Source organism: Manacus candei, unplaced genomic scaffold (assembly GCF_025592945.1).
Source record: "Manacus candei isolate 608988 ecotype Guabito, Panama unplaced genomic scaffold, ASM2559294v1 h1tg000021l, whole genome shotgun sequence".
Taxonomy (NCBI): domain Eukaryota; kingdom Metazoa; phylum Chordata; class Aves; order Passeriformes; family Pipridae; genus Manacus; species Manacus candei.
The window spans coordinates 874,344-897,444 of record NW_026138069.1 but is presented as its reverse complement, the minus strand read 5'-3'; the positions used below and the strand labels follow the sequence as shown (position 1 = coordinate 897,444).

The window sequence follows — 23,101 nt, the reverse complement described above, 5'->3', positions numbered from 1 at the left end:
AGTGCTCCAAATACCCCAGTTCAGGGACTGTTCTGATCTCCCCCTCCCAATGAAAGGGCTACAGCTCTGCCAGCCTTGTGATCCCCACCCCAGAGGTTTGTAGGTGGCCATTCAAGTAGGAGATTCAAATTCAAAGCTGAGTTAGTTTGTTTTCTCTGGTCTGACATTGCAGCGGCAGGAGTGGTAGATGGTACAAGGGAGGGTAACCTTGTGTTCTGACCCTTTTGGAGTGTCTGTAATCTCATTTTTCATTCACATGCCCCTTTTTTGCCCTAGATTTTGAAAAATTATTGCCAAACTTAGAAAATGTCATCAAAAATATTTCCTAAGATCTAATTTAGATACCTTTAGATACACATTTTCAGGATGATAATAGGAAAAATAAAGAAGCTTGTACTCGGTGAAAGAGAATTTCAGTCTGTAATGTCTTCCATCACTTTTCACAGAAACTTCCAATGTGATTTTTGAGTCTTCTATGCAGCTGTCAACCTAAATAATAATGTTGCTTTGTGGTTGCATGAGAGTACACTTGGTAACCTCATCAAATGTTTCATCTGATGAACTGAAATGCTATGCTATTGTTTATGTTCAAATATGAATTTATTTTTTTCTGAAAGATTCTTATAGTCTTGTTTGCAAACAACACATCAACAAGCTAGATTTTTTGTGTTGAAAAATGTGGTGTTTATTCTAATATAAAGTCAAAGATACTCCTGAAGCATTTCTGAATGGGTCTCAAATGCTACTCAAAGTCTTTAGAGTGCTTGCACAGTTTCAGATTGTCAAAAGAGAAAATATGTAAAAAAGGATAAATAAAAATAGTATCTAGTTTTGGACAAATTGCCCAAGCTTTCTTTCCCTTCTTTCTCCCATATTTCATGCATTGGTGACTGCAGAGAAAATCTAGTTCAAATCTCCTTGCATACATGAAACTCCTGGAAGATGCACTCTTGCTCTGCACTGTGAGACCTTGAAATGATCCCTCTTTGTTACATTTTTCTATAGTGGTATTTGAAATATTTCAGAGTAAGACCATACAGGTTGCTTTATAATCCATAGTGAAGAAACTCTACCAGAAATTAGGATTATACTGATCAAAAAGAGAGATCAGAAATTCCACAGGCTAAAAGATTTTTAAGGCAAGAGAGAGGGAATAGAAATAGAAATAAATTGGATTGAAAAGGACAAGGGTCACAGCAATATAGTTTTGCCTTAGCAAAGGCTTCCATGTAGCACAAGAGAGCTGTGCACATAGATACAAATGCAAATATATGAAGCTATTAAAAATAGGTCCTTCTGCTGAATATTTTAGGCAGCATTACATGACCTAGCATTCTCTGCTTCACTGAAGATGCACAGGTCTCCTTTGTGGGATACTAGTAATATATATACCCCTTTATTACCAAATATGCAGAGTTTTCCTCATTCTGGATTCATTTCTGTGATTTGTTTGGTTTAGTAGTTGTGTCAGGTACTTTGAATTTTTTTTCCTAATAAAGAAAGACTAGAAAGGTATTTGTGATAGATATGGTGCAGTCCAGCAGTTGAAGTTCATTAATAATTGGAATGTTGCAGAGTATGAAGTAATGAATACTAATTACTCCTTTCATGTCTGACAGCACCCCATGGACCAATACATCAGCCCAGACTTTAATTTGGTTCTAGTAATGGTTTCATCAATAGTACATTAATTCTGTGTTTGAAAAGATGTACAGTTGAACCTGACCCACACAGTAGATACCACTGTCATAAAATGGCCACATACTGACAACAACTGGATAATTGCAAATAATTAAATCCACCAAGCTTCAGACAATCCTAATTTTAAGTAAAATATATCTTATCATATTAATCGACAGAAAGCATAGCAAAGGAGATTTATCAACTTGTACTCCTTCCAAAGCACATTTACTAGCCTTCTTATTAGAGAACTTGCTGATCTGTGAAGCAGCTTCATGAAAGTACTTTTCCCCTTTCTTGTTTACCAAGATGGTTCTTATGTTGGACTCTTGGATATTCTGTAACACCAGCTCCTGGTATTGTTTCTGAATGAAGCCTGCAAAAGAAATTCTCAGCCTTTAAGAACTTCACGTGGATATAATTTATATTTTCCTCAAAACCACGTGACTGCAGGGTGAACTGCAGGTACTTGTTGTCTCTGAAAAACAGACTTCATGCTTAAGCACCTTAGTATATATTTAAAAGCCTAACAAGTTAAAAGTATTCAAATTTTTAATTTTAATTTTGGAGCTGCAAAGATGCTCCATTGTTCTTACTGTGATGCCTATGGATTTTTTGGATTTTTAGCTTTTTGTAGATTTTAGAAGTAGTTGTGTAGTAAATGTAGATTTTAATGTAGCTGTATAATCCCTTACACTTTAGCACAGGAGTTTCCACTTACCCAAACCCTTTTCCCCATTTCATATTGAACTTTCTAAATTCCTTTAGCTTGTTTAGACTTCCCTGAAGGTAGGCCTTCATTCTGTTGAAGAACATTTGCACCCTGACTTGAACAACAAGATACACCAACAGACAAAGCAACCTTCAAAACCCAGAACCTTGGATGGGCTCCAAGGACTGGACGTGCTGTGACAAAGAGGAAGATGAGGAAGGGGGAGTCTTAGAGGCCCCTGACTCAATTTCCAGAGGAGTGTGCCAGGGGCAGAACTGGGGGGTGGATAGATCTGGGATTGGATGGACTGTACCTTAAATTATGGAGCCCCCCGGACACATGGCGTGCACGTGCATCTGTACCCCCGTGGTTTGAAGGCCTTCTGTTAAAACTGCTCTCTACCTTATCTCTGCTGGTGCCTGGTGAGTAATTTTTTGGCTCCCAAGCGATTCTTTAAGGCAACAATGCACTTTAGACTGTGGCCTTATGTTCAAAATGGCTTTAAAATGATAAGATTTTTTGCTAAAATATTTCAGGATATTTGCTTTAAGAAGCAGGAAAAAAAATAAAATAATTTAAAAAAAAAAATCAGTTGTAATACATAGCTGTATATAAGCATGAAGGGCACAAGAAAAAAGTAAGTAAAATTTGGGTCCAATATATTAGCAATGTATGCAGCAATGATTCAAAATGCAAATGCTGAGATTTTTTGAAGCAGATAAGTTAAGGCATAAAAGTAATCAGGTACCAATTCTACAATGGTGTATGATTTTGGCCCTCACCTCCTGTAAGAGGAATGATGCCATTAAATTGTTTTGGTCTGGATGGCCTTTATTATTTGAATTTTACCTATGTGTTTCCTATCCTGTCTCCGCAGCACCACTGTTTTGGAGATCACTGAATACGAGTATTAATTATAATAGATTAATGTCATTTTGACTCATAGGAGAGAAGACAGAGGAATAAATTTATTGTTCATAAGGCTCCTTTTTGCTGTAGCATGAGCTGTTACACCTGCTCAGATCTTTGCACAGTCACAAAGAGATAGTCATGTCTCTTCAGTTGCAAGATTAGGTTATTACAAAATTCTTTAAGATGTCTTGAAATTTGATTTATGTGCAAATGTAGCTTGTATGAACAAGTTTCCCTTCTTATGTGGCATGACTATTATTCATGAAACAGCAAGACAATTCACTCGCTTTCTCCACAGGGAGAAGCTTTCCTTGCCTTGAACGTCTCACCGGCTGTGCAACTTCAAGGCAGTGCTTTTCCCACTGAACTAGTTTGACCAACTTGCACAGTTTGCCTGCTGAGATTGCCTAGTAAAAGCTCTGTTCTGCACTTTTTTTACCTGACTTATTCAACTTCATTCTTTAAATTACTTGTTGGAGTTTGCAAGTTGGTTCCAGAAGCTTTTAATTTTAAGCAGCAGGAACTGAAAGAAGGCTCCTTCAGAAAATGCGTTTATGCCTCTTTCTTCCCACTGAAAAATATTGTTTCCCTTTCCTTTGCTGTCCAAGAATTTACCACTTCTTTTTATTCTTACTGAGCTGATCCAAAACATGTTGCTGAAGGAAGCTATGCCACCATTCTGCCATTTACAGTCATGGCTTGTTTTGGAGAACATCTGCCCTGGAAGGTACTCTCAAGCTGTTTCATGATATGAAGTCAGGTTCTTATACTCAAAATTTTTTCACGTTTATGAGATCCTCTCTTTGAAAGACCTAGGCATTTTTACCTTAGGCAGGACATGCGGAAGGGAATAGCATGTCTTTGTGTCAATAAATCAAATTCTGACAGATCACAACAAATGTGGCACTATTCCTAGTCTTCTTATTGCTGAGAATTTAGTACTCATGTTACATTCTGGAATTTATTTGGCTTTATATTTGCTTTTGCTAAAAACAATTTATTCCTCAAGGTGTATACAAAATTTTTAAAGTGCTTTGTGAATCTCTTTTGAATCCCTTAATCTACTTTATTTCAAAATCTACAAGAAAAAAATAATGGAGAGCAATCTCTCTTTAATTTACTTTGTATGTTCTTGAATAAGAGGGAGATTGAACTCATGTGAAAGATTCTCTGTCTATTCCTGGGTAGAGTGGTACATTAATTCCATCCATTCTATCTGCCTTTGCTGATGGAATAGAAGATTATGAAGAAAACATTGCCTAAAGTAGAATTTGTTTTTAGAAATTTCTTTGGTGACCATCTTTTAATATTCCTTCTATCATGGATTTCCACTATTAGTGCCTATATTGCTACATTTCTTCATAATCCAGAATTAACCTCTAAACAGAAACATTTCATTGAATAAAATGAAGTCGTCCTACTGGGTTACCCTACCTCTGTGTTTATCATTGTTGCATATACTCCTTGAACCATGCAAGAGCAATAACAAAATATTTCTTTTTCCCAAATCTGTAGTTAACAGAAATCCTAGAACAGCTGCAGTAATAAAACCCACTGAGTCGTTATGTAGTTTTTGCCTTTCATAGGTGATAATCGCAGAAATTAGAAATTTAGTGCTTCTGTGAATTGAGAACCCATAAAGGACGTATTTGAATCCAGAACTCCAAAGCTTAGTATAGACCTTCTGAAATGTGGTGTGACTCCCTTAGCAAAGGTTTTTCTCCTGACAAAACAAACTGAAGAACTTGTCTTTTGTCAGATCTCTTCTTGTCTCATCCCTATGTGTGTAATGAAAGCAAAGGAAAATTGCTTTCTCCATGTCAAGCTCTACTGTTTTGTTCCCTCCAGCTGTAGCCAATTTTGAAAGCTGTGGAGACCATGTTGCAGAACTGGACAGTGAATTCCTGTCCACCTGACAAAGGTTGTATAATCTGAAGGACATGACTGTATGGCTAAATTATTTCACTATTATACACACATAAACCTGAAAAACCCATCTTCAGCAGTTGGCATGGCAGTATAACGCCATACACGTCTGAAATTGAGTACTGTAGAGTCATGGGTTTCCTAGCACTAGACATATTAGGGTTGTTTTTAGGAATTCACTTGCAGTATATAATAAGTAACTATCATTTCTTCCTGATCCTTGGTGAAATGCAGAAGGATCTCAGCACACCATTTCATTTAGACTGTCTTCTGGATAAGGGCATGTCAGAAGCAGGCAAGGATGTTCAGAGCTAAAATGTATGTCCCTGACTCCAGCAATGCCCTGTGATAGACTTGAAAGAATGCAATGTTAAAATTTTTACAGAAAGTATTTATTTTATTCATGTTCTGTTGTGACTTTCCTGAGTTGTGTTTAAAGTGTTTAGTATCTATACTATCGCAATCACTTTGAAAATTGAGTTACCAAATGCATGTTTGAATTTTGTGAAGAGTTTGTGGCTACCTTTGTTCCATGGTGTAAAAATTCTATTGATCTTTTATTTAACAGTTTTGTTACTAATATTTGAATCTTCTTTCTTGTCAGAGAACATTCAAAGCCATTGCTGTAAAGAAACACTGGTTTTGTGCTCATGCGTGGCAGGTGAATCCTAAAAATTGACATACTGTTCACTGTGCAAGTAGATGATGAAAAGCTGTGTCAGTGGCCCACACCAGACCAGACACAGAGCACACACTGCAGTCTATAAGCAGTCTTTCAATTTTATTTTTTTTTTGATACTGTGCCACAGACGTAGGAAGGTGAACTTTATGTTGCCTGACTGCTGGGCTCCAAATGGTACTTCAGCAGTAGCAGCGTTGCTGTATAGGACAGGCTGGCACCTTTCATTCAAGACGAGGAATCAGGAAATGACATCTCTTGGGTAAGGGATTTTATTCAGTGAGTAAAAAATGAGTTTAGTATAACTCATTCTTTCACCCAGCAAATAATTGATTTGGAACAAAACATTTAGTAGACTACCTTAAAAAAATTAGTTTTGTTGTTTCAGTCACCAGCCATTCTGTCCCCTCTGGTCACTATCAGTTTGCTATAAATATGTATCTGCTTAGTTCCTTAGGATTTACTGCTGAGCTATTTCAGAACATGGAGAAGTGAGCTATATTTAAGGAAATTGTAGTAAAAACTAACAACTATCTCATTAGGGTTTGTTTGAAAACTTAGCTAAGTTTGTAGTAAGTAATGACAGTAGACATCCCTAAGCCATGGACTCTTCAGGACAGCAGTGAATAATCTCCCTGTGTCTGCTGTATATGCAAACTAAACTATGCCAGTTAAGAAATACTCTGTGTATTCTTCATAGAATTTTGGTGTGTTCAATCATCCTCATTTCATTTCTTAAGTTGCAGGCACATAAAGTTTGGTTTGTATCCATTTTCTGTGCTGCCAAGATCATGCAGTACCCATCTTTTTCAATCTGAGATACTTACGGGGTTTTAATTCAGTGAGATGCCCATTCTCGTGCATTTTATTCCTTCCCAGATATATCAAGATTGAAGAGAAAAAAATGGGAATTCAACAAGAATTTCCATCTCATCCTTCACACTAAGCTGGCTAACACTCACTACAAGCGAGAACTGCAGGCTCAGGCCACCCTCATTAATTTCTCTGTCACTGAGGACGGGCTGGAAGACCAGCTGTTGGCTGAGGTTGTTAGTCCTGAAAGGCAAGACTTAGAAAAACATAAGGTAAAGGCTATCTTTTGATTTGTCTGTTGCCTGTTCCCAGATTTTAAGGCTATAATTAATATGCCTGTTTGAATTGGCTGTACAGTAATTGTTAGTACCCCATATATCAGAAAAATTTAAGGGTCAGATTCTGCAAAGTGTAGAAAGTACTTCTACTGATTTGCTCAAATCTATGCTCCCAGAGGGCTCATCTTGACCTAAAGCTCTCCTAGAAATTAAAATTTATTGTGATATTATTCCCACACTTCTCTCTACTGCTTGGTTTGCTCTGTACGTTGCATTTAATTTACAATGCGGGATTAAAGCCCTCTGCAGTGCTTTCTGCTTCAGTGATCTTAAGCCAATAAATGTAAATAAAATTTCATGCCAGTCCATAAGAGGATATGATGGCACTGTTAGGAGCTGGGATATTTGGTTAATAGATCACAATTTATCCCTGCAAGAATGCAGTTCTGTGGCTGCTGCAGTCGTACCAATGTATAGTAACCTATGAGGAGAAATGCTTTTATAGGTGGTTATAGAAAGGACTTTGGGCAGATTGTCATCTATGAGATAAAAAAAGAAATAAAAAATACTTAGGGCTGTGAAATTGATAACAAGAATACTTCCTATTTCTCTACTGTGTCTTTCCAGTTATCTCATGTAATTTACTAACTTCATCTGCAAAGATTTGTTACACCTGTTTGAGGTACTGTTGCTTCATGCAAGGGCAAACTCAGAGAGTTTAATTACCTCTAGAAGAATGACAGCCATATACTTGGGAACACAATCTGAAAACAGCTGTCCATTTTCCTCTGCATCTGCACGTTGTTCTAGCTGGGACTGTATGCTTACAACACCTGTATCACCTTGGATTTTTGGTGTGAGGGTCAGAGTCTGATTGAGAGCTCCCCATAAGACTAGTCAAGCTCTTTCACTGTCAGAAGGTCAATCCAGCAGAAAAGTTTTCCCACTATGTTTGCTGCCAAAGTGAGGTTCTCCAGCCTTGTGCTATTCTATGGTTTCCTCAGCTGCCACATAGATTACCACTTGCCATCTCTGGGCAATATCCCAGTCCTTTTGTGCAGTCTCAGGAGGAAGGACCCTAGCAGAGAGATAAAGTTCTGGTCCATGACAACCTTGTCCTTCTCTCTATAGGTGTCCAGAACCTTAGATCTAGTATACTGGGACAGAAGATAAAGTGTCTCTTTCAAAAATTAAATTAAATCAACTGATGAAATTAAAGTGAAAATATAGCTCATAAATGCTATGAAACAGTATTTCTTGCTGTGGTTGTTCAAATACAGTGTTTTCATTCCCTCTGCTAATCAGTCCTGGCCAAGCAGCCCAATGGTTTCACGAATGAGCTCCAGCAGCTGGAGGATGACATGCTGCTCAGGCTGTCAGCTGCCTGAGGCAATCTCTTAGATGACAGTGCACTTGTAAAGAAAATCAAATAACGAAGTCAACTTCAGCAGAAATACAACACAAGGTAATAACAACGGAACTATTTTTTAACAGCTTAAGGTCACTGTAAAATATGTATTATTAATCATTTTTGGTGTAACATTTTTATGAGCTAGAATAAGGAATAGTCAAAGTCCTGTTTATCCAGAAAGGACTGTCCTCCCACATATTCATGGTTTCATATGTATTGTATGTAGTTGTCACATATTTGAGGTTTTTAGGTGCTTGAATTACTAATCATAAAATTAATAAATAGCATGAAATTTGAACAAATGTATTAATATATGATTGCCATGTTTTCAGAGGTAAACAGGCATATTGCAGAGAATAGTCATTCCCTAATATTTGTCTAAGATAAGAAGCTTGGTTACCTGAAGTATTTACTGCTGTCTGAAATAAAGTCAGTTTTCTAGAGTATATCCATACTCTTTCCTGTATGGATAGGAATGTTATGGTAATTGTGTGGGATAATTATGGCACACCAGAAAATAAATGAGACAACAGTCATCCTATAAATAGCTGAAGCCAAAGAAAATGAAGCTCAGATTAACATGACAAGGGAGCACTACAGACCAATAGCCGTAAGAGCATCCATTCCTTACTCTGTCTGTATCAGCCCAGGTAGCATCAACCCCATCTACCAGTTTTGCATAATTGGTTTCAAATTTATTTCATGCAAGGAACAAAATTTATTTCATGCAAGGAACAAAATTCTGTGTCCAGCAGTGACGCCTGATATGTTAGTTACTACTTGTACCAGATGTTTACATTTTCAGGGCTGTGTGTTTGAGGAAAGACCACAATGTGGTCTCCAGCTGGTCCATAACACGGTACATTCCCACAGGTCTCTTTGTTGGCTGTTCCCATTCTGACAGTGTTTTCTGATTGGGCTTGCAAGGTTCACCTTCCCTGGTGTTAAGCCATCCCACAGAGTCAGGAACGAAGAGTTTGGAGAAATTCTGTATAAACAAATCACTGCAGTAAATCTACCAAATGATCTAATGCTGTGAGTAAGGGAGATCACCCACTACAAAATTACCAGCTTGCTTAAGTGAGAGATTTTGTTTGCTGAGTTAAATAAGGAAGCAGAAGAGTATTGCTGTTTGCAACCCTCACCCCTGGTTTGCTGAAAGTTTCCTCAAAAGCCTCTTGGCAGAAGTGCCTTGCATTTTAGACTTCTCAGGTCACCTCTTCTTAGAAGTCTACTGTTAGAAACCAATTATCTTATGAGTAGAAAAGCAAAATTCAAATAAATAAAAATAATTGTATTAACTTTCAGGCCTTCAATGTGTTTTCCACAAAGCAATTAAATAGGCTGAAATATCAGGGGATATTCAATGTTGTATCTCTAACCTGAGAAAAGTTGTCACATATTCAACCTTTCTTTTCACAAGCCAAGGACTTTTTGAAAAAGATAACCTCATTTTTCTGGCCCAAACAGTTTTTCAGATGAGGAAAAATCTCTGGTGGTGCTGACATTTATTTGGTTTGCAGTTTCTTCACTATAAAGTGATGCCTCTGTGCTCAAACCCTACGGCTGTGCAGTTTCTGGCACAAGGTGACTGCTGCTTCAGTATCAATAATTGCAGAAATTCCAAAGATGCTTTCATGTAATTCTTTTCATTTAAAATGCTGCAATGATTTCATGAAGCTATTTTGAGGATAAATACCATGACTTAGCTGCTTATGTTTGGATAATTAGGGTTGATCTGGTATGTAAAGTAAGAAGTAAATAATACATATCCATATCACATTCAGGCTGTTATTTTTCCTTTTAATTTTAGTATCTGTATGCCCTGGGAAAAATCAGGGTTCAGTTGTACTGGAAGGCTCTGAAACAAGTCTGACGACTTTTTTAAATTTTGTGTGCTGTCAAGATTCTTCTAAGAAGTAAAGAGATAGAATTTGTTGAATTGGATTTCCTTCTTCGATTCAGAATTGAACACATGTGAGTCCTGTTGACTTCCTAAGTACTCAGTGATGGAGTGTCATTAGAGTGGTTTGGGAAAATTGCTTTTCAGTTCTTTTTGGTGTTATTTCTGGACACATGCCTCAACTAGACAATTTCAAATAAAGTCATACATTCTACTGGGTTTTTTTTTTTAGTAAAACTAGTGATGCTTTCAAAAAGGAGTTTTCTTTGCTATTTGGGTGCATTTTTCCTTAGACGTCTCATACTGTACTTTGTGAGGAAATTCTATTTTGCCATAATTTTCCAGCCCCTAAAAATACTATTTTATTTCATGCCACTCCTTACTGTAGTAAATGTCCCATACAGGGTTTCCAGTTTATTGTATCTTGATGTTTAACAGTAAGTAGACAGTATGGCAATACCAACCACAGTAAACTTTTATAAATAATATTATTTTTATGTATCTGTGCTTGTGGGTATAGATATGTAATTTAGTAGTTTAAGGCAAGTCCTGAGTCCCTTATAATTGGTTAAACTAGGGTTTTTACATACCTCAAAAAGTATCAGTGTCATCCTTTTTCAGTCATCATGCAGAAAGTACATCATCTGTATTTATGTCTTTGGCATACTTCCAGGCTATGGCAGTGATGGATGTGTTCAGTGGGGTAGATAAAGATATTGAAAGATCCACCAAGAAATGGAAGAAGTGGGTGGACTCAGAATGTCCAGAAAAGGAAAAGTTCCCCCAGGAATAGACAAAAAAAAAACAAACACACCTCTTTTGAGAAACAAATAATACTGTCCATTAGGACAGAATGACATACACTCTGAGGTATGAAATCTGAGGGTACATCTTTTAGGGTAAGTGTGTGTAAGGGTGGTGGCTTGTCCGACAAAACTCAATCTTAAGAGGAAAGAAAACTGGGTGGTCAAACAGAATTTGAGATCGATGACTGTGGTCCTTCCTATCCTGGTCTGCTGGTGCAGAGTTTGTGAAGAGGTAGTGTGTTGAGACATGAGTCACAGCATATTTGGAGATTTGTGATTTCTTTTAGTTTGCATAGAGGTACCAGAGGAGAGTACTTACTCATAAATAGACATGCAGTAAGCTATCCTGTTAATATCTAGAAGTGTATTTCTCAGTGTTAGTTTTCATTATGGTATTAGGGCTGTATTAGGTGGGTAATTCCTTAGGATGATGATTTTTCAGCTCTCCCTTTTGAAAATTCTGTGATACAAAGAAAGATTCAGCTGTGGATACTGACCAATCTCCCCCCAGTTGTTTTCCAGTTGTACTGTTTTAATTTTTGATCCCAAGTGATGGTCTTACAAACCTATTCCTCCACATCACACCATCACAGTTTTTGCCCCTTTTTATATGACTTCTGAGAATGCAATTTTTGTCCTGGGTGCTTATTTTGCCCAGCTGCCCTGGCTTTATGTGCCAGTATTGCCTGCATATAATGACTTCATTGATTCAGTTATTGAAGAGGCCTTTTTCATTCAAAAGTTGCTGTTTTCTGTCATGTGGTCCCTATCCCACAGGGAAATGGGAATGACTGCCTTCCCTCTTGCTTCATCACCTGCTTCCCTTCCTGCCTTCTCATGATTCCTCTGACGAAATGACCATCACTGTCAGATGCTCAAGTCTGCAATGGTGCAGACTTGAAGCATTTATCCAGGAACATTTTTTATCAAGGAATATCAAGGAACATGTTTAGTGGATGTTTTGTCATATGCATAGGAACTTTGTGGAAGAAAAGCTTGGCTGAAGGTATGTGGAAAGCGCAAGGATGGATTTAGCAAAATGCTAAGTGAGCAGTCCAGCTCAACCAGTCCTGTGTTTTTCATTCTGGCTTCCAGAGTAGACCCACTTGGAGATACTGAGACATTAGGTAAGCCTCTTACTTGCTTCACTCGCAACAGAAGCAACTTGCAACTGTCCTCCCAACAAAGAAAGGAAAATTGAGCTCAAAAGTGAAATGGAGCATGCAGGGCTAGAAATGAAGAAAAATCTATATATGGTTATATGCTTGTGTGTATGTTCTCATACACACAGGCATGTAGGGGTGTATTTTTTTTTCTACTAAACAGAACAAAGCCTTCTGGAGTCATCTGTCACTACAATGGAGTATGCACTACTATGGGAAAGTTGAGCGCAGTTTATTTTTGGCAGCAGATTCAAGTTCTAAAGTTTCTTCCACCCCCACCAGATGCATGGCAATGGGGTGGATGAAAAGTGTAAGGCCATAACCACTACAGTATGAAGAAATTTCTCGATTGAGCATTCCTCTGCTTGGCATAATGCAGGTTTCCTTTGTACTGTTTTCTACCTTTTGACTAGATGAGGGCCAGAGGGCAATTTTCTCCATGCTCATGTAATCTTGTGCCCCCTGTGACTAAATAATGGTCATTATACAAACTATATTCAATTGTATAGGGCTCTGTGGCTCTATACTTAGGATTACTATTCCCCACAGACAATAGTGAGAATACCAGGTTAATACATCTGTGACCTCACTGTGCTCAATTTAAGCTCAGGCCTCACAAGGTGAGAGGCTTGTGCATTTACCCACTGAACCAATCAGTTAAAAAACTGATGTGATATCTACCACATGTTGCTCCTTTTTTCATAAGGGAATTGCTCTGTACCCCCTGTAAGAGTTTCTAAAGCTCAGTAACAATGCCGAGCATCTATCAAAATGTCAAAAGGTTCATTATCTTAAAACCAAGGGAACAGATTTCTGCAGGCTTTTTCTAATACCAGCAATAAGGCCACTGTTGAGAGCTCGCAATTTTGCTTGTTGAAATTGTAAGGGTTTAGTGAAGTGCTTCAGAGGAAGTAATATGCATTGCACAAGTGATAGTGAAATTAATGGGGGCATTATCATTCTTTTTCCTTTCTGCTCTGCTAATTTTCCTATCTCCTCCCCCTCTGTCACTCACCCTTCCCCAATTATTTCTATTGCAGGCAAAAAGCTTGGGTTCATTATAGACTGTAGACTCTAGAAGATTTTATAACATCTCTTTCGGACAAAGGCAGGAGATGGTTGCAAATGAGGCACTCAAGAAGGCTGCCTGCCATGGCCATGGGGTTCTTTCCCAAGTGAGTGTCAAACAGTCCCTCTAACAAGGGAATGCCTCCTCAGCTGGAGGGATATTTCCAGAACACAAAATATGCAATGGATTACAGCAAAAGTTTTAAACAGCTAATAATCTTGTTCCATTTGCTTTTGCTTTTGGTTGTAACAGGATAAACATCATATTATTAGGCTGTGTGTCATGTTTTGCTGAACAGCATCACCATCCCGGGAGGAATGGCAGAGATAAAACAGAAGGCCCCTGGTGGGTAGCTAGAATTGCCCTCAGGCACACACTTCCCCCCCTAATTAAGAGCTCCTGTTCCATTCAGTGGGCCATAATGGAGACTTTAATGAAATGTGTCTGACTGCCCCTGGGGAAGCTGTATAATTAGCCCTGGAGTGCTGCTTTTCAGAGATAGCAGCCCTGGCTTTGGCCAGCGTTGTATGGACCAAGAACCCACTCTGCAGCGGACAAAGAGATCCGTGCAATCCCTTGGCGAGCAATGGTTTCCCAACACAGTAAAAGAGCAAACAGGAGCACTGCAGCTGTAAATGCTACTGAAAAAAAGATGCTGCCTTCAAACGTTTTGTGCCAAACAGCCAATGTGTATGTGTGACAACCCCTCTGCCCTCAAGCCAAACAAGAAATGCATGTTCCAAGCCTTGATATTAAGGTGGTCATGAGAATGGACTGATTCCCTCCTCTTCTGGTTTTAACCTCAGCATCCTGGTTTGTCTGTCAACCAAGTTGCCTGCAACAAATGAAGAGATGAACTAGACTCAGTATTGTCTGCTAGATGAAATCTCCATGGAATTAGTGAGGGGCCCTGATGTGCTAGGCACTGTGGGAGCATGCACAAACTGCCCCCTTTAGCATCAGTGAAACCAGAACTCTTTAACCAGATTTCACATGAGTAAGCTAATCATGCTAGTCTAAAAATAACCCTATTTTACTGCTAGTGAGCATAGTAATGTTGTTGTGAAGAGAAGAGCCAAGTTGGTTTTCAGGGGAGTTTCAGAGTTCTCAACCACTCTGGGGACAGGATGAGAAAATGGGAGAATGATAGAAGCAGTGTTGTGTGTCTGAAGCCACAGGAATTAATGGGGAACATCTGAGAAGCTTCTGATGTTACAGACCTGCTCCATTTTCCAGCCCATTATTCCTGGCTTCTGAGGGAGGAGAGGGGCAAGGATTTTGCTGTAAAGATTTTTGATAGTGAAGGATTGGGGAAAGTCTGAAAGGACATTCCATAAAGATGCTGGACCGAATCTCAAATGGTGCTAATCTAGCTAGAGCTAGTGAGATTTGGATGTACTCAGTGCTTCTCAATCTTTAGTCTTCTGGGGTTTAGCCCAGAAACCCTGTAAGTTTATGTTTCAAAAAAATCCTGGACCAAAAGATGACATATTTTACTATGGATTTTATTGTAGACTAGGTAGTGTATAATTAGATATTAAAAAACAAAACAAAACAAAACAAAAACAAACAAACAAACAAAAAACTCAAAACAAAACCCAACAACAATAACAAAACCTAAACCGAACAAAAAACCCAAACCAATCTGCTATTCTGACTGATCTGGGAAATACTTTAAAAATTACTTTGGCTTCAGGTCTTGCAAAAGCAGTTGGCACAGTGGTTGGTAAACTAGCAGAATAGAGACTGACTTAAATTTTTTTGGTATCGGATTTAACTCTTCTGTCAGTCTTAATTTCTCAAATTCAGACACCTGATATATGAATGTTTATTTTGTTGTTATATCAAGGCTCCTGGTTTTATTCAGGGTAGAAACTTGTGTTGCATTTTTCATGGTTAAACTCAACATTCTGACTTAAGAAGGTTTTTTTGTCAGACATAAAATCCTTCACCTTTCCCCAGACTCTGCTACCTGTTGTTTAGTTCAGTTGTTTATTTCCTTTTGAAAGCCAAGAGTTTATCCTTCTGAAGTTTCTTCCACACATCTGTGTTTCACGGGTATCAAAAGTAATTTTATGTCCACTACTTCTTAAAGACAGAATATATGTCAGAGAATTAAGGATTATTTTCTGCAGTTTTTATAGGCAATGCCAAATATTTTAAAAACCAGCTGAAGCCCTGTGCTGAATCTTATCTTGCCAAAATTCTCTACCAACACTACAAGCAATGGAGGCAAAAAAAATATATTCAATTTCAAACATGATTTTTGGGAAACTAAAATTTGAAGGACTTTGAAGGTTTTTTTAGTAAGTGTTAAACTGGTACATCTTCTGCTTGGGATAAACTCTATGGATGATTTATGCTAAGAAACTGTAGTGGTTGTCTGAGTATTATTTATAGAGTTCTAGTTAAAGACTCTATTTTTGTTGGTTTCAGTAGCACAACAGTTCTTTCCTAGGGGATATTTGGAAATAAAAATGTCACTATCAACACTTGTGCATCTGGAAATTACTGCAAAAAATACTGCCCAATCTGTGGCATATACTGATCATTAAGAAACCTGTTTCTTACTCTCCTTCCAACCCCAGGCTTGTGAGTGCTCCCTTTCAGCTGCTGAGGCAGGCACAGCTGTCGATAACACTGCCAGTTGTTACTGCATGTTATTCCCTTTTTCTTTGACAGGATACCCTTGAGCTGTGTACCAGAGAACGGAAATTTAAAAGCATCCTTTATCTTCTGTGCAATTTTCACAGTTGCGTTGTTGGGAGACTGAAGTTTGGCCCTCAGGGCTGGAACGGAGGGCAGCGGTTCAGCACCAGAGATCTCTACATCTGTGTCACTGTCCTCTGCAACTATCTGGAGGCCCATGTGAAGGTAAGAAGTAGTGGTCAGGTAACCACATGCCAAGGTCATTTCAACTCAATCAGCTGTTTATACTGAATAAGGGGGACACAATCCTTTCTCTGGAACTGTTATTTATATGATGCTCTTGTTGAGTATGAAAATAAACCAGATCAAAGGGGGTGAGGGGCTGTGGGATTTTTTTCTGGCAGTGAATGCTTGAACTTTGTAATATAGGTCAAACCAGTTCCACATCAGTAGCTAAAGGGGAAAAAAATGCCCTTCATTATGTTAACAAAAACAGGGGTTTACATGTGCATATATGCCAAATTCATTAGGCAGGTAATGAAGCATTTGCACAAATGTAATTACAAACAGCAATTCTGACAGTTCATAACACTGCATTAATAATCACTACAATTAGTTTTGATGATGGAAGCAATTTACAGCACGTCACATATATAAATAATGGTGCATTTCCTGAATGTGTCATTATTATGTATTAAGGATGCCACCTTGTTGTGACTTTCTCAGTAATGTTCCCCTTGAGTCAAAGTTAAGGGTAGATGAGTGATTTTATTTCTGAGCTACAGCATATTTCAGACTTGTATAGTGTAAATACCGAGTTGAGGTCACTTGTCTAAATTCTGTATGTGAAAATGTGAAATGCCTAAATAAAAGCAGTAATTATTTATTAATGAATGTTATAGGATATTACTAAATAGATCCTCCAATTTTAATAACTTAAAGAAATTTCAGAGATAATCATAAAGAAAAAAGATAAGTGTAACCCCTTGATTATATGGTTTTCTCCTTATCTTCCAACTTGTATTTGCTCTTACAAACTGATTTTCTTTTTGTCTTCATACCCCTACTTTATTTAGCTAATAGGACATCAAAGTGGTTTTCCTTTTTGTAGTACTTGGTGTCATAATAGTGAAATAATTGGTTAATTTTATAGTGATGATTTAATAATGTTTCCCATTTAGAAAACAAGTCTATAAGATCAGCTTATTCCAGCCCTTAGTTTTCTTTGCTAATAAGTCTTGCTGCTTTAAGCTCTGTTCTTTTCAAACCACAATTCATAAACTGGATAATTAATTTTGCTAATTAATGAGATTCTGATCTCAGAGAGCACTAGAAAGATCTGTAAGGTCAAGAATTATTTCTTCTCTTGGTAATATTGCTTATTGGCCCTTCTCATTGTATTGGTTAGTGATTCATTACCCTGTGGCTTTATAAGGATTTTTTTCACATAGATATTGGAGAGAGAAATAAGGTAATTGGTTTTTTTAAATGTAACTTTGTATACATGTATATATATGTGTATATATCTATATAAACTCTCCCAATTTATTATCTTTTGGGGAAAACGTTCTTAAGACAATTATGGATTGACCAGGAAGCAGAAAGCATAAGCTGGGCAACTTGAGCTAGCCCATCAGCTAGTGGAAATTACCATAACTTGATCATCACTTGTACCAGTTTTATAGTGTTTTCCTGTGAATATCCAATCTCGCATCTCAGTTTGACTTAATCCATTTTCCTGCTGCTAAGACAAACTCCAGCATGCTAACTCTGATAGTTAAGGCCTCCTTATGTGAAGTACAGGATGCTTGATCCTGCCTCATTGTCCCACTCTTGCCCGCCACCTTCTGATTCCTACACATGTGTTTGTGGAGTTGTCATTCAATGTTGTAAGGGGGATGTGGATTCTGTCTTCACCGTTATCCATCCACTGAGCAATGGCTCTGTGTTTTTTGGGGTACAACAGACTAGGTTTCTATATAGTACAATGGCAATTATGTTAATCTGACAGCCCAAAATATTTCTAATTCAAGCTCTTCAGTTTTCTTACACTACCAAAAATTCCCCTTTTGTATCAGCAGCTTTGATTACCCCAGTATAATCAATGCCCCAGAAATGTGCAGCTGAATAAGCTCATACTGAGATTAGAATACTGATATACTCTTGTAAAAGACAAAGGAAGGAGCAATTTCTTGAGATAAATATATATGAAATTAGAAAAACATTAAATGAAGTTTTGTTGCCAACAAAGAGAAGAGTAGGTTCTAACTCCAAGAATGCTTTGTTCTAAATCCAAGTTGTTCACATTTTTCGCAGGGATTCTCTGATCAGTCTTCTCATCACAAGCATGCAGCGTTACGTGTTATATTCCAGTGGCTTTTTTTTTAAATTTTTTTTCATTCTCTTTAAACCAGTTTAAAATAAAGATGGGTTAGAGTTTCACATAATCAAACTGCTACATGCAAGTTTATGTAGTAAGCAGGCTGGAATAGCTGCAGCTATTTTACTTGTTCTGTTCTGTTACATCATGCAATATGTTAAGCCTATAATTAAGTTTTTACTTGAACTGTTGGGAGACAAATACTGCCCCCAAGGGCATAACGGTTCCTGTCTGCAAAGGTTTCCTCACAAACTGGCATATCTTGCAAACCAAACGGGAGCAAAAAGAAGCTTCAAATGTTGTGAAGCCAAATTAAAAAGAAAGACAGTAGTTTCTTGAATAAAATGATTTCCCACTCTTAATCACATGCTATAACAATGGCGTTATGACTAGAATTCTACAATAAACTTAATGCTTATGCAATGTGGCAGTCATGGGGTTAATATTAGTTCAATTTTCACTAAAGTTCTTGAATACTTCCCAAATTCAAATAATGTAGAATTTCAGTTACTAAGTGTTTCCTAGTGAGAGGATATAAAACACTGCAATCAGATACAAATTTTTTATTTCTCCTTTAAGAAAGGCACAGTAGGTTACCTTCCTGTCACTCATGAGGATTATGTTTTTAAAGATCTGTATGAGAAAATACATGCACTTGTTCATGAAGTTATGTTCTCTTATATCATGTGGAGTCTTGAAAATGTGCTTTTCGCTTATAAGATTTTTATAAGGGATAAGGTAGAAAACATGACATAAGTCTCAGATAATTCATTTTACACTGTTACTGATTTTAGTCACAAACTTACTGTTTTTACTCAGATACCTCTCTCTGGATTGAAATAAAAGAAATATGTTTTTCAATGTAGTCTGATGAATAAACCAAACCCAGCAATGCAGACATATAACCATGAAGCTTTCTGAAAGGAGGCACTTTAATTTCTTTTGTTTCTCCAAGCAGCATTTATTCTGAACAGCTTTGGTTTCTCCTTTAGAAAGCTGACTTGTTTTATTCAGTGATGCATTCTATTCCCCAGGTAGGTCCTATGGGAAAACTTTCATTACCTCTTTGGTGAGATCATACAGAGTGGCCACCAATACCTGGGACCACAGGCTCTGCTCTTTACACCTGCAAGAACTCATCAGACCACTTGTGGTAAGAACTTTCACATATGCCTGAAGCTCCTGAACATGTATGTAGTATATTCAACCTAAGAGAAATTGAAGACCACAAACTTTCTCATCTATGCAGCTCCACCTGTAGCTGGGTCTTGTCTGACTGTGAAGGAATAAATTTTACAATGATTCATCATGAGCAGATTTTGTCTGAAAATGTTTGTGACTTGGCATACTGCTTGTTTACTTTTTCAAGTACCCTTACTTGGTAATGTGAATTCAGTATTTTGTAACACTGCTTGTATAGTGATCTTAATGACATTGGGTACACTTAGGTTTTCATTTTCCTAGTAATACTATTTTAAGGTGCTTCAATTTAGAAAGGTCTGGATTGGCATGGGAAAGTATCTCTTATGGAACTGGTTACTTTAACCAACATAACTGACAGATTCACCAGTTCCAGCAGTCCAGAATGGCACTGTCCTCAAAACTTGCACTTACTGTTTGCACATTTTCTTCTCCAGAAAAATAGTAGAATGGAAATGTTATACATTTCCTTGCATTTTCCCATTTCCAAAATAGGGAAAATAGTTTGTAAGACTGTTTTTAATTTTCTACTACCCTCTCACACGTCTGTAGCTTTGTCAGTTTATTACCAGCTGACATATACTGAATATTCAAATTTCACTGTTGAGTTTTTGTCCTGGACAGCAGTGTATGTGGAGCATCCATGAGTCCAAGGTGCCAGGTAGGCAGAGTTGCTTCTAATCAGCAACAAATGTTAGAATTTTTGAGGCTACAAAAAGAAAATGTTGCTCTAACTTTAGTTCTAAGAAGTCTTGCTTAGAAATTACTTTAAGCTATTTCCATATACATACATTTATGTGGGTGTATATACAGGGTGTGTGTGTATAAGATATATAGATAGAGATAAAAATATTAAAACAACCCAGTCAGTTTCTGGGTTTGCTGAAGCAGTTACTTCAGAGAACTGATTGTACACAATTTTCTAAAAACAGCCAAGAGATTTTTCAAGTACCCTTTGCAGACTTCTTATTTTTCATTTTCCAAAGGTAAAATTTTATTTGAGAAGAATAAAATATGGAAATTAGCATGTTACATGTGAGCAGGCCGTTTGTGGAGCCTGGATGACTTGGGGGAAGTGCACCTTTCAGCCCTGGCAATGGGCTGAAGCTGCCTTGCAGTTGTGAGCAAGATGAGCGGGCTGATGTCTCCTCGGTCCCTAACAAGCAGGTTTTCATATGTCAAAGAGCCACACTCAGATGAAGGTAATTGGAAGTAACTGCTCAGAAGAAGATGCCCAAGAGTAAGTTGCCATGGAGATGGAAAGGCTAAACACCACTGTACTCCTGACCTCGAAGGAGGCGGATTTCTCCACATGACAGCTGAGGTCGCAGGGGCATGCTGGGAAGCTCATCCTGCCGGCTCAAGGTCTTCCTGTAGCCTATGGATAAGTGAAGAATTACTGCTTCCAGTTTAGGTAGTCCATTAACCTTCACAAGCCTGAACTTTCATTCAAATAATTGCAAAATAAGTATAGGTGGTGAAACCTGAACAGAATCACTGCTATTTGTATGGCCTTTGGAAAGTTTAGGGACCCAACCCTGAGCTTGGATCCACTGGTGTGGATCTTTCCAACATTTCTGATGTAATTGGAAAATACTAAAGCTCAGAATTACCAGCAAAACCAGAAAATCATTTATTGACCGGCAACCAAATGAATGTAAACAGGATGGCCTTTCATCAGTGGTGGGGCTTTGTGTTCACTGGGGCGATTACCTTCTCTTTTTACCTGTTTGCCTTACTGATGAGTTCTTTTAGATATAAATTCATTTCACAAGGTGCATTAGAATAAGCCACTATGCATGAGCTTTGATATACCTCACCTGGGATCTGCCATAAGGACAGAAGGGTGGCAAGTTCCTGCTATGAACCCCAGTAACCCACAGCCTCCCTCTGTGCACGACTCCCATGGATACAGTAAAACCTGATTTAAGTGCCAGCAGAGAGACTGGTAAGTACAAACCGTCTGACAGAATTGATCTTCTACTCAAGGTAAATAACAGGGCTTTTTTCAAAACCTCAGCACTACTTCAAAGTGGTCTTAAGATATAGCCTATTGTGGGTGAGGTTAGTGGTGCAAGTTCAGGCGCAGGTAAATGGCTGGTTGCAGAACCAAATGACTTCAGAAATAAGTGCTTAGTGATGTTATTTTGAGCAACAGCTTGTTGTTGACTGTTCTAAATGCCAAAAGCCGTTAAATGTTATTGTGATTCTGTGGAGTGGACCCTGCATTAGGAAGAAATAGCTCTTGTGAAAAGTACCACTTAAAGCTAGAAATATTTTTCAGCAAAAACAACTTCAAGTCTAGTTTAAATCCCAGACAGCCCTATGACAATAAGTTCAGATAAATGCTCTGAATCCAGTGAAGTTCTTACAGCACAGGAGCTGGGGGAGTCTGGAAAAAAAATGTGATTGCTACAGCTTTTATTCTGTCCTGTCATCTGTAGGAGTACTCTTATACACCAAGAGTACATCTCACCAAAGCCCTGTCTACCTACTTAAATCTTGATCTGCTCTAAAGTCCCAAGTCTTATCTTAAATATCCTGACAGAGTTAGGGCCTAGGTGCTCTGTAGGAACAGTGCAGTTAATAGTGTTCGGTTCAATATTGAGCTGATTGAGACCTTAATTTTGTTCTCCTGCAAAAATCATCACCACTGTCTTTCTCACTGAGGCCAAAGCAGCATTATAAAACCCCAAGCAAGACTCCTACCTCTGGAGAGATGCAGTGGTGTAGCTAATTTTCTTTTCTGTTCCAGCTCCTGGCTGCTAGGGACATTCTCTTCAGCCAGGCAGAAGAGAATGGAAGGGACATAAATACTGTCCTGACTAGCAACCATTTCTGTGGAAAGTGGAATGGGATCACTGTTTCAGGTAAGTTAAGATTGCCCATATACTGACATGTGCTATCCCAGTTCCACACTCCACTTACCTGTCTCATCTACCTGTCTGTCCCTTTGACCACTTTAAGGTTATTATGAGTGCAGTGTGTTTGTGCAAAGTCCCTAATTAATGACAGACTAAATAGAACTAATGTTGTGGCTCATGTTAACACACAACAGGGTTGAGGTGAGTTGAGACTCCAGTCCTGCCTCTCCCACAGGTGTCCTGTGTGACTTTCTCCTGCCTCAGACTCTCATCTGCAAAATGGCATAATAATCCTTGCTGGTCTGCTGCAGGGATGCAGACATTCAGTACTTAAAATACACTCACCTCAGTAGTGACAGTCCTTAAAACAAACTCAGAGCATCCTCATGAAGGAAGAAGCAACAGTATTTTAACACTGTAGAAAATGGGACTGTCGGGAAATTATGCAAATAGTAACTATGCTAAAAATACTTTGGTAACCCTGTTCCATTCAGGGTTACCATCAGAACATACAGGCATCATGTCCACAGACTCCAAGCAAATCTCAGAAATTTTGCAGATACAGAAGAATATTTCAAGAACTGGTCTCAGAATTATCAATAACATTATTGATTCTTTTCTGCAGCCTGAAGGGGAACCGGCACTAGGTTTCTTGG

The 23,101-nt window shown here is 38.1% G+C and overlaps 2 protein-coding genes across 2 annotated transcripts in view; one reads left to right on the top strand and one right to left on the bottom strand.

Annotated features, from left to right (window-relative positions):
• Window positions 1-2,620, top strand: part of DNAH11 (dynein axonemal heavy chain 11) — a 49,427-nt gene extending 46,807 nt beyond the window's left edge. Inside the window, exon 9 of the mRNA XM_051785960.1 lies at window positions 2,449-2,620. The gene's annotated coding sequence lies outside the window, so the exon portion shown is untranslated. The remainder of the gene's footprint in view (window positions 1-2,448) is intronic.
• CDCA7L (cell division cycle associated 7 like) overlaps window positions 1-23,101 on the bottom strand; it is a 147,705-nt gene that overhangs the window by 101,842 nt on the left and 22,762 nt on the right. The window lies entirely within an intron of this gene.